General features: G+C 47.8%; 1 long non-coding RNA gene across 1 annotated transcript; it reads right to left on the bottom strand.

Annotated features, from left to right (window-relative positions):
* Positions 1-510: 510 nt before the first annotated feature.
* LOC114095532 (uncharacterized) lies at positions 511-3,277 on the bottom strand. Its single transcript, XR_003583271.2, has 2 exons — positions 3,113-3,277; positions 511-2,714 (listed from the first exon to the last, which is right to left on the bottom strand). It is a non-coding gene; the product is annotated as an uncharacterized lncRNA (long non-coding RNA).
* Positions 3,278-10,338: the final 7,061 nt, after the last annotated feature.

The raw sequence follows: 10,338 nt of genomic DNA, 5'->3' as shown, positions 1-10,338 counted from the left end.
GCCATTAAGATGATGCTGGATTGATTCAATTGTATAGAGACCCCTGCTGTCCGCCTTGGGCACCTGCTACTTTGGAGTTCTCTCAAGGATTCCTGGGGAGTTCACGTTGGTTGGTGAAGTTCCGGTGGAGGGAATTCCGGTTGGTGTGGTGTGCCAGAGAGGAGCCGCGTGGGTGGCGTTTGGGAGAGTTCCCGGGGAGTGCTGTTGGAGTTCAAGCAATAAAGTTTCCTGTTTGAACATACAAGTGCTTTGTGGCGGCTCGGTGATTTGTGCCCAGCCAGACTGCGGCAATTTTATTTGTTCACTTTTTATGTGGTGCTGAGGATTGAACCTAGTGCCTCACACATGCTACACAAGCACTCTACCAATGAGCCACAACTCCAGCTCCCCAGTGTTAACTTTTAACCATGGCTATGTCTTGGGGATGGTTTACACAGAAACTACCATTTCTTATTCTAGCATATTCATATCACTTAGAAATAATAATGCAAATAACAGAAAACCCAACAGTAGCTTGAACACTAGGCATCTATTTTATTAGTCAGAAGTCATCGACTCTCAGTCTTCTTGTAAAGGGAATGAAGCCATTAAGAACCCACGTCCTTCCATTGCTCTCTGGTATCCTCAACATTGTAACTTTTATCCTCACACGTTACCTCACAGGCACAGGAGTGCTCTCTGGGCTTCAGATGTCAATGGTCTTTTTTTTTTCTCAAGCAGGGGATGGGAGCAAAAACTTTCCCAGAAACCCCCCAGCAGACCTGCTAAGAGTTTATTGGCCAGAAATGGTCACATGGCCACTCCTTGCTGCAAGGGAGGCTGGGAAATTGGCTTTGTCAATCATGGTCACCTTCTGGGACTACCCATATCATCAGACCAATTAAAGAAAAAAAATCACTGTTCCATTATCAGAGAAGGCAGCAATTAAGATTTTTTAAATTTTTAATAATGAACATATATGACATTTTTATTGGGGGGGATAACAATGCGTTTGAAGCCTAAGATCCCAGGGAGCATTCAATGCCACAAACAGTACTTTTTCTGAAAGAAGTAGATAAATCGAGGAGAAAGAGCGAGAGCAGGTCTTTATGTTTACTAAGCTTGATCTGCACAGGTGGAGGACCTCCTCAGCAGCTTCCTGAAGCTTAGATCCCTGCATTTCCCTCTTTGGCTGTCCTAAAGGGCTTTCTCAATTAATAAATACATCATTACTCCTAGGTTGTTTTCTGTATTGATTTGTGGGAACTAGAATGGATTGATTCTGCTTTAAAAGAGCAAGGGCAAAATCCCATTAGTTATCAGCCTTGTTGGCTAAACAGAACTTTCGCCTGCTCTGCACCATTTGGGGTCTGATCTGTGTGCTCAGATTGCACACAGGTGCTTGTAGGAACTGAAGGCAGGCAGGTGGCATTAACATGTTCACAAGACAGGTGTGCAAATGTGGCTGGTTCTCTTTCACAAGAGTTTGGATAGATGTAAGAAATAAACATAGAATCCCCACAAATAGCACTGTTGAAACCAAGAAGCCATGAGCATGTGCAGTCCTCATTTTATAGCACAGAGGCACTGCATGTTGACAGATCCAAATTGGAGGAGTCTTTCAATACTGTCCCTAATCAAGAGGAGCTATGACCCAGAAAGCTGGTACAAAGAATGCATTTAAGACACACCACTTCCTTTTTTTTTTTTTTTTTTTTTTTAGATTTTAAGCTTCCAGAGGGCTGCTGGCACCTTAAGGACCTGGTGCCTCTCATTTAACCACTCCAGGACAAAGTAGGTACTCAACAAATATTTCTTGAATGACTATTAATCCTTGTTATGGTTTGGATATGAGATGTTCCCCCAAAGCTCCTGTGTTAGTGCAGGAATATCCAGAGGTTAAATGATTGGATTTTGAGAGCTGCACCTAATCAGTCCAACCTAGTTTGAATGGACTAACTGGATGGTAACTATAGGCAGGTGGGGCGTGATGGAGGAGGTGGGGTGTGATGGAGGAGGTGGGTCGCTGGGGGTGTGCTCCTGAAGAGTTCCTCTTCCCTGGGACCCCTCCCTTTCCCCCAGCCCTTTTTCCCTCTGCAATGCCCTTCCACCATGATGTTCTGCTTCACCTGGGCCCAGGGCGATAGATTCGTTCATCTATGGACTGAGACCTTTGTAACTGAACCCCAAATAAACTTTCCCTCCTCTCAGTTGTTCTTGTCAAGTCTTTTGGTCACAGTAACACAAACATGACTAAAACAGTCTTCCTGGCAGCTTTTAATTTCCATTCACAGGATATTTCCTCTGTGCCTGGCGCTGGGCTAGCCCTTCTTACCAAACCATTTCACTAAATATCAACATTATTCCTATGAAGCAGAGAGCCTGGTTCTCACATTAGACCTATGGAACTTGGACATAGAGAGATAAAGCAGATATCCTAAATCCCATCTTGGGACGTCACCCAGTGGGAGGTAGGAGGTGGAGGTGTCACACTCGGAAGGGAGTGCTCGGAACTTAACTCTACAAAACTCTGGACAGATTTCCAGAGTCCCGGGGAACAATGTGTTGGGCAGAGTCCTGATTCTGTAGATGATAGTTGGTCCTTCACTCCCTGATCGAGAATGCTGGTCAGACTTCTAGATTTAGAGAGATGAGCAGAGAGTCAGTTTTGCCTCCAAGATGCTGAGTTGACACGTTGATGAAGAACGGTTTAATAGAAATACACTCGAACTAGCCTAGACCAAAAAAAAAAAAAAAGAATTCATGGAACAAACTGGAGTTCTCATGGAAGCAGTCATCAGGTGGGAAAACTTCCAGGGCCCCCTGGATGCTCCTTCTCCCTATGGGTCTGTCTTAGGCTTCTGCCCTTCCCAACAGGCCACCTTTTCTCCTCTTCTGTCCCTTGTTCACAAACCACCGTGGCTGCCATGATGGATCCTTTGTGCTACATCAATCCTGGTGACCAGGAGACACTGATGACCATCTCTAATCCCCAATTCCAGACTGATGGGAAGATAATCTGATAGATCTCATAGTAGTCAGGTGTGCACTGGACCCAGTAAACTGGGACCATAGACAGGTCCTCCATTCACCTGTGCCAAGGCTGGGGGCAGGGGAGTTAAAGGGCACAAACCTCAGGAAGGTCAGGGCTGCAGATACACCCAGGAAGAACTGAAAGCAGACACCCAAGCACCAGCAAGACTTCCTCTATCTTGGGGCACGCTGTGCTCTGTCTCCTCTCTCCTCACAGGCCTTTCTCCCGCTGCCATGGCAGAAACGGACTGCTGTCAGCTTTGGGTCTTCTCGGTGCTTCTGCCAGGACACAAGAACTGGCAGTCTAATAAGTTCACTTTGAAAATCCTGGGGAGTGATTCTGATTGGCCTGCCTGGGATCAGGTGACCACTCTAGCCCAATCAAGGCTGTCCGGAGGGATTTCCTGTGGCGGGTCCGGGAGAATGCCCCGGGGGTCGGTGGGCATTCCCCCCCTGCCCCCCAGCATAAGGGGCATTGGCGGGGAGTTTCAAAAATAAAGTTTGTTCCTGCTTGAAAAAAAAAAAAAAAAAGGCTGTCCGGAGGGACTTTGTCATAAATTGACATAAATTGACAATTGCTCCTGCAGAAGGAAAGCGAGTGGCCCCGGGCAAATCCACCAATGGACTGGTCCAGGCTGGGTCCCTCTGCTATGCCCCCACCCCACCCCCCAAATTATCTCAAACTCAGGAAGCAAAGCCATGTCATCTCTACGCCATCCCACCCCATGATTAGGGTCCAAACCTGCTGACTCTACCCTTCTAAGGCTTGCAGCCTTCCCACCCAACCCTGGAAGGCAGGCTAGCAGCCACCAGCCGCCTCCTCCCTGCCTTCCTTCCCTCCCTGCTCCCTCCTCTCTGGGTCTACATGTGTGGGTGTTTAGATAACTGTGTGTTTTCCTCCTATTTCCAACTATCTGGTTCTTAATATGCCAATCTTCCAATAAAAGAGTCCAAATAACCACTTCTCTGTGAAGAAATTGGCTAGTAAAGCAAAAAACGAATTGTCTTTCAGACCATTTATCTGCCGTGGATTTTTTTTTTTTTTTAGAGCAGTTTTAGGTTCCTGGCAAAGTTGAGCAGGAAGTACAGAGACGTCCCTTCCACCAGCAACCTCTGCCCTCCCATACAGTCAGCTTCCCCACCATCCACGTTCCCCACCACAGTTGGACAAGTGATCACATTGATGAGCCTGCATTGACACATCACTGTCCCCCCAAGTCCAAAGCTGACATTAGGGTTCACTCCTGGGTTTGGACAAATATATAATGGCCTGTGTCCACCATTATAAGAGCATACAGAGGAGCTTCACTATCCAGAAAATTCTCTATGCTTCACCCATTCCTCCCTCCCTCCCCCAAGCCCCTTGACAACCACTGATTCTTTAGTCTGCATAGTTTTTCCTTTTCCAGAGCCTCCTGTAGTCAAGATCATGCAGCATGCCACCTTCCCAGTTTGGCTTCTCTCAATTTAAGTTTCCTCTGTATCTTTTCATGGCCTGAGAGCTTCTTTCTTAGCATTGAACAATATTCCACGGTGGCTGTACCACAGTTTATTTATCCATTCACCAACCAAAGGACGCCTACTTAACTCTGAGTTTTGGCAATTATGAAGAAAACTTCTTTCTATAAACATTCATGTGTACATGTGTAGTTTGTTTGTTTGTTTGTTTTTAGGATGTGTTTTCACCTCCTTTGGTTAAATACTAAGGAGTGTGACTGCGGATCACATTAAGGGTATGTTTGGTTTTGTAAGAAGCTGCCCAGCTGTCTTTCAAAGTGGCTGTACCATTCCACATCCCACCCGCCATGAATGACAGTTCTATTGCTCCACATTCTCGCCAGCATTTGGTGTGGTCAGTGTTTCAGATTTTGGTCATTCTAGTAGGCCAGTGGTAGTAGCTCATGGTTGTTTTAATTTGCACTTCTCTGATGGCATATGAGATGGACCATCTCTTCACATACTTATTTGCCATCTCTACATCTTCTTTGGTGAGGTATCTGTTAAATTCTTCGGCTCATTTTTTAATCAGGTTATTTTCTTCTTCTGAGTCTTGCTAGTTCTTTGTATATTTTGGATAGTAGTCCTTCATCAGATATGTCTTTTGCAAATATTTTCTCTCATTCCATGGTTTTTCTTCTCATTCTCTTGATGCCATGGATATTAGTCGTGAAATTTAAAAACTCAAAGCCGAGAAATTCTCTGCTTTTGCTGTTTTCTTGCACTTATCTGTCTCATTTCTTTCTTTGGGCATGAAGCCTAAAGAAGGAAAAGTCTCAGAATAAGGTGCTGGAAGGGATTTCCAAGAGAAAACACATTAATAAACTACCTATCAATGACACCGGTATTATATAGTGAGTAGGAATTTGCCAAAAGCATCAATATATAAAGCCAAAGTACTTTGGGAACAGTGTGGATAGAAATATTCATTCATCCAGGAAGAAGTAACAGGGGAAGGACGTAAGTCTGCTTCTCACATGGCTCACGGTGGTCGCGGCTCAGACCCAGCCATGTGATAAGAGTTTCTTATGGATAACTCCAGGAAGCCAACTAATGTCCAATACCTGTGCCTGTCCAGATGGTGTGTCTGAGCATGCTTGCATTGCAGGATATATATAGAAATTGATCAAACATGTTCACTATGAAAAGAATGTTCTTGATTATAGTGCTGTTTCCTTCCAACTTGTAAATACTAAGATGCTCTTTATTCTATGGAATGGCGGTGACCGTGCATGTACTTGTGAGACAGACTCATGCTTTGTTGGTTTCATTGTAAGCAGCTCTTTGTTGATTTCTGAGTTATTTTTGGAATTTGCCGGTCCATGAAATCCCAGGGTCTGGGAGTCAGGGCCTCCCTGATTAAACATCTGATTTTGAACACTTTACTCCAGCTTTGACCTGAGTGTCCTTTTAGAACACAACTTTCAGTAATCTGTTGATGTTGTAGGTTCCAGGAGGTAAAATTTGCTCCTCACTGAAGGCCACGAATGACAAACTCAAAAGGGGAAGGAACTGGGATAGCATTTCACATCACAGGGGGAACTCTCATGGCTCGCGGTTCAGTTTTCACACACTAAGCAGACTGCCAACTAAAATGTAAATTTGTTATGTTATTATCTGCAATAGAGATGGTTGGGACCCTCCAATGTAAGTCATTTATCTCCCAGCTTCCCTTGTAGTTAGGTTGGCCATATGGCTAGTTCTGGCCAATGGGATGTGAGCAGAAGGGATATGTAACACTTTTAGGCTACTGTGGATAAGTATCTGCTATGCATTCCCCTCTTCCCCTTCCATCTATCCCCAGGGCCATTGTAAAGCAAATAAAAGCAACAAAAGGTTGGTGGAAGCCTGAGTGCCTGAGTTCACCATTTACAAGAAATCCTTTAGAAATAAGCATCTGCTGGAGCAAGACATTGAGATTTTAGGACTTATTCGTTATTGCAGCAGCTCCTATACTATTCTGACTGATACACCATCTTGCTAAAATACTTGCCATTGGCTTTCCATTGTGTTTAGAAAAAAATCTGAAATCTTTTCCTGGGCTTACAAAGCCCTCCACTTGGTGGTCCCTACTGCTCTTAGACCTGCTCTCTTGCCTTCTGCTCCCATGTTCACTCTGCTCCAGCCACACTGGCCCTTGAGGGCATTCAAACATGCCAAGCTCATGGCCCCCATAGGGAGTTTGCACTAATGAATCTTTCTGCCTGGAATGTTCTCCTGCCAGATCTTGCTCCCTCTTGACATTTACCTCAATTTAAATGCCACCTCCTCTGAGCTGTCTTCCCCAGTCCCCTAACTGAAAGGCTTCCTGGGCTGGTCACTCTGTATCCTCACGTTCTCTTTTCATCTTGGTACTTATCATCGTTTGTCACTACCTGGCAATTTCCTTATTGGACTGCTTGCTTTCTGTCTTTCCTGTCTGTCCTTCCTGTTTACCAGTGAAGTCTCAGTGCCTAGCAAAGAGCCTGGGGCGCAGATGTTTGGTAAGTGAATGGATGAAGAAACAGATGAGGCGGCTTGGTTTCCTCATTTCTGCCCAAGGATTAACTGGGTCTGGTAGACAACAGGACCAAGTCCCCATCATCAATTACTAAGTGACAAACCTTCCCCAAACAGTTACTTATAATAACCACGATTTTTTACTTTATTCATAAATCTAGGGGTTCTGCCGTGCAGTTCTCAATTGGGGTCTGTCATGGGGTTGTATTCAGACGGGTTGTTCTGAAGACCCTTCACACACATGTCTGGCTCCTGGGCTAGGAAGATTGAAACATCTGGAATTTAAACCACACTGACCAGCTGTGTGACTTTAGACAAGTTACTTAATCTCTCTGGGTCCCAGATATGTGTTTGTAAAATAGGAGCAGATATATAATAATAGTGCTTATCAATTATTAGGCACCTATTATGTTTTGGGCACACAAAAACTAGCCCAGACTTACAAATAAAGAAGGACAGCAGCTCTACCTACCACAACTTGTAGGGAAACATTTTTCCACCTGGTCTGCAAAAGATGCAGAAAGGTTTGCCATCCACCTGGACCAGGAGTAGAAAAAGCAAACAGGAGTCCTGGGGTATGCTGTGTTCCTGCTGGAAGCCTGGAACCATGGGAATCATCCTGAGAAATTAATAAGTATGCGTATCTGGACCCAGAGAGACAAGCCTTGGCTCCCCAGTAGAGGCAAGCTTCCGATTGCTCCAAAGACAAAACCCAGGCCACGCAGGAGGCCAGAGAAAACAGGCTCTGCCTAGTGAGAACCCACAGAGCACGCCAGGAACCAACCATGCGGAGAAAGACCCTGTGGGTGCAACCAAGGGGATCACTTGACCCCCACATCCTGGAGAGGCAGGGGCACCCTGGAAAGTGCGCACTGAGCCTGCTCTGTGAGACAAGGAGTGAAACCAGGAGAGAAAGGAACAGACAAGGCGGGGAGCAGCGGGACTCTCGCCCACGTCAGAGCCGAGCCAGACCAAGATGAGACCTGAGTCCGTGTGTGAGGGGGAGGCAGGTCCCTGCCCTGCAGCCCCTTCCTGCTGGCTTCTCCAGGAAGGGTCTGTTTCCTAGGCTGAGGCCACACATGGCCACCATTTCTTATCTGCCATCAGTTTTGCAGAAAGAACAAATCAAAGTATCTATCAAAAAATCAACTCTGTTTATCACAGAGGCTGATGAGTCCGGAGGAGAAAGTAAGGGTCAGCTATTGTCCTTGAGGGTTTTAACCAGGATCTGGATGTAGATTCCACCTCAAAGTGCAGGTAGTAGCATGCATGCACCCACACATCCGTGCACCCGTCCGTCCACCCATCCATCCATTCAGTCATCCATCCCTCCATCCATTCATTCATCCTTCCACCCATCCATCCATTCAGTCATCCATCCACTCATCCATCCATCCATCCATCCATCCAGTCATCCATCCATTCATTTATTCATTCATTAATCCATCCATCCATCATCCATCCATCCATCCATCCATCCATCCATCCATCCATTTCTTAACCAAACACCATCCGTGGAATCCTGGGAGCCGTCAGAGCCCTCAGTGCAAATTCCTGGCTCCTAGAGTGTGACCAAGTCACCGTGCCTCCTTGGGTGTCAGTTCCTTCCACTGGCAAATGGGGACAATAACGCCCCCCTTGCAGGCTTGTAGGGAGGACAGAGCAGACGCATGTGAAGCCCTGAGCACATGGAGGGGGCTTCGCAGTGAGCGTGATGCCCACCCCGGCCCCAGGCTCAGGGTGCACAGATCTGTGGCAGGACATGGCGGAGACAGAAAGGGCTCAGCGTGGAGGGGCCGGCGGTGGCCCGGTGGAGTAAGGCAAAGGCTCTGCATGGCGGCTGGCTCACCCTCCAGACCTGCTGCTGCCGCCCCTGCCACCCCCACCAGCAGAGTCTGCTCTGCCCCATTGTTTTGCTCTGTATGTGGCTTTGTCACCGTTTTAAAGATGCCAACACGCCACAGAATCACCCTGGAGCCAGCCCAGCTCGTGGCTCCTCTCGCCCCCCGGTGCCAACGCATGCTGGGCCCACTCTCCCTCTGCTTCTGTGAACACCGTCTCCTTCCAGATCTCAGATGAACAGGGGCCCCCCTTCCGGCCACATGCCCGTGATGGGTCAGACGGAGGGTCACCGCTGCTCACAGGGATCCAGAGGCCAGCAGACCCCATCCCATGGGCCCCAGTCCCCCAGGCCTCTGGCGTCGGGGATTCCACACCAGAGCCCCCCCAGGTGGGCCAGGTCTCACGGTCAAATGCAGGACAAGACCCAGGGCCCCTGAAGGTCTCAGAAAGACACGCGCACACATGCTGTGTTCCTGAGGCAGAAACAGGCTGTCGTCACATGTCACAGGGTCACGGGTGGGGAGGGGGCTTTAAAGGGTCACCAGGGTGGCCCTAACCCAGTAGGACTGGGGCCCTTCTAAGAAGAGCACACTGAGACACGGTCCCACATGGGCCAACCAAGTGAAGCCACAGGACAAAGACACCACCTACGGTCAGGGAGAGAGACTCAGGAGGGACCACGTCTGCCACAGGCTGTCCTTCCCTGTAGCCTGCTGAACTGGGAGGAAGCAGCCTTCTGACGGCTAAGCCCCTAGTGTCTGGCGTTTTGTTAGGGCAGCCTGAGAGACAGTGCAGACTCGGGGGCCAAGCAGTCCTGACCTCCGCCCAAAGTCAGGGCCTGCCAGCCTTCCTCAGCACAAGGACTGACCTTGGGCCCCATCCGCCAGCATCACCAACACGCAGGACAAGAGTATGCACCTGGGAGCCTCCTCCACTGGACAGTGGAGAATGTGGAGAATGCTGGGGCGAGAATAGCTCACACGTACCAAGTGCCAATTGTCAGTACGGAATCCTCTAACTTTCTCAAGAACCCTGTGCAGTAGGTACTGTTATCAAAATCTCCAGCCAAGAGTAGCAAAACAGAGGCACAGAGAGGGGAAGTAACTTTCCTGAGATCACACAGCCAGCAAACAGAGAACTGGGATGGGAATCAAGGGAGCCTGGGTTTAGCCTAACCCTGAATCACCAGGAGCAGAGACAGAAGCAACATAGAAAAGAACTCAAACTCCTGACAAGGAGCAAGTGAGCCACACACATTTCCAACAGCACAGCACATCCCCTGGGGCTTAGGGGCCTGGCTGAAAACCTGCACTCAGGGTGGGCAACGCGAGTTCCAGGGCCGAGTGCAAAAGGAAAACAGGAGCCCTTGTTCAGAAAGCCAGGAAAATATTAACATAAAGAGGGTTTGTGAGTCTTTGGTGTGCTCTTCACTTTCTAGTTTGCAAAGTAGGTTAAATGCAGCAGAGCATTTAACCTACAAGGAAGCGC

This window comes from Marmota flaviventris, chromosome 13, assembly GCF_047511675.1.
Source record: "Marmota flaviventris isolate mMarFla1 chromosome 13, mMarFla1.hap1, whole genome shotgun sequence".
NCBI classification, from domain to species: Eukaryota; Metazoa; Chordata; class Mammalia; order Rodentia; family Sciuridae; genus Marmota; species Marmota flaviventris.
The sequence above is the reverse complement of the archived record's forward strand: the minus strand, read 5'-3'. Positions and strand labels throughout refer to the sequence as shown.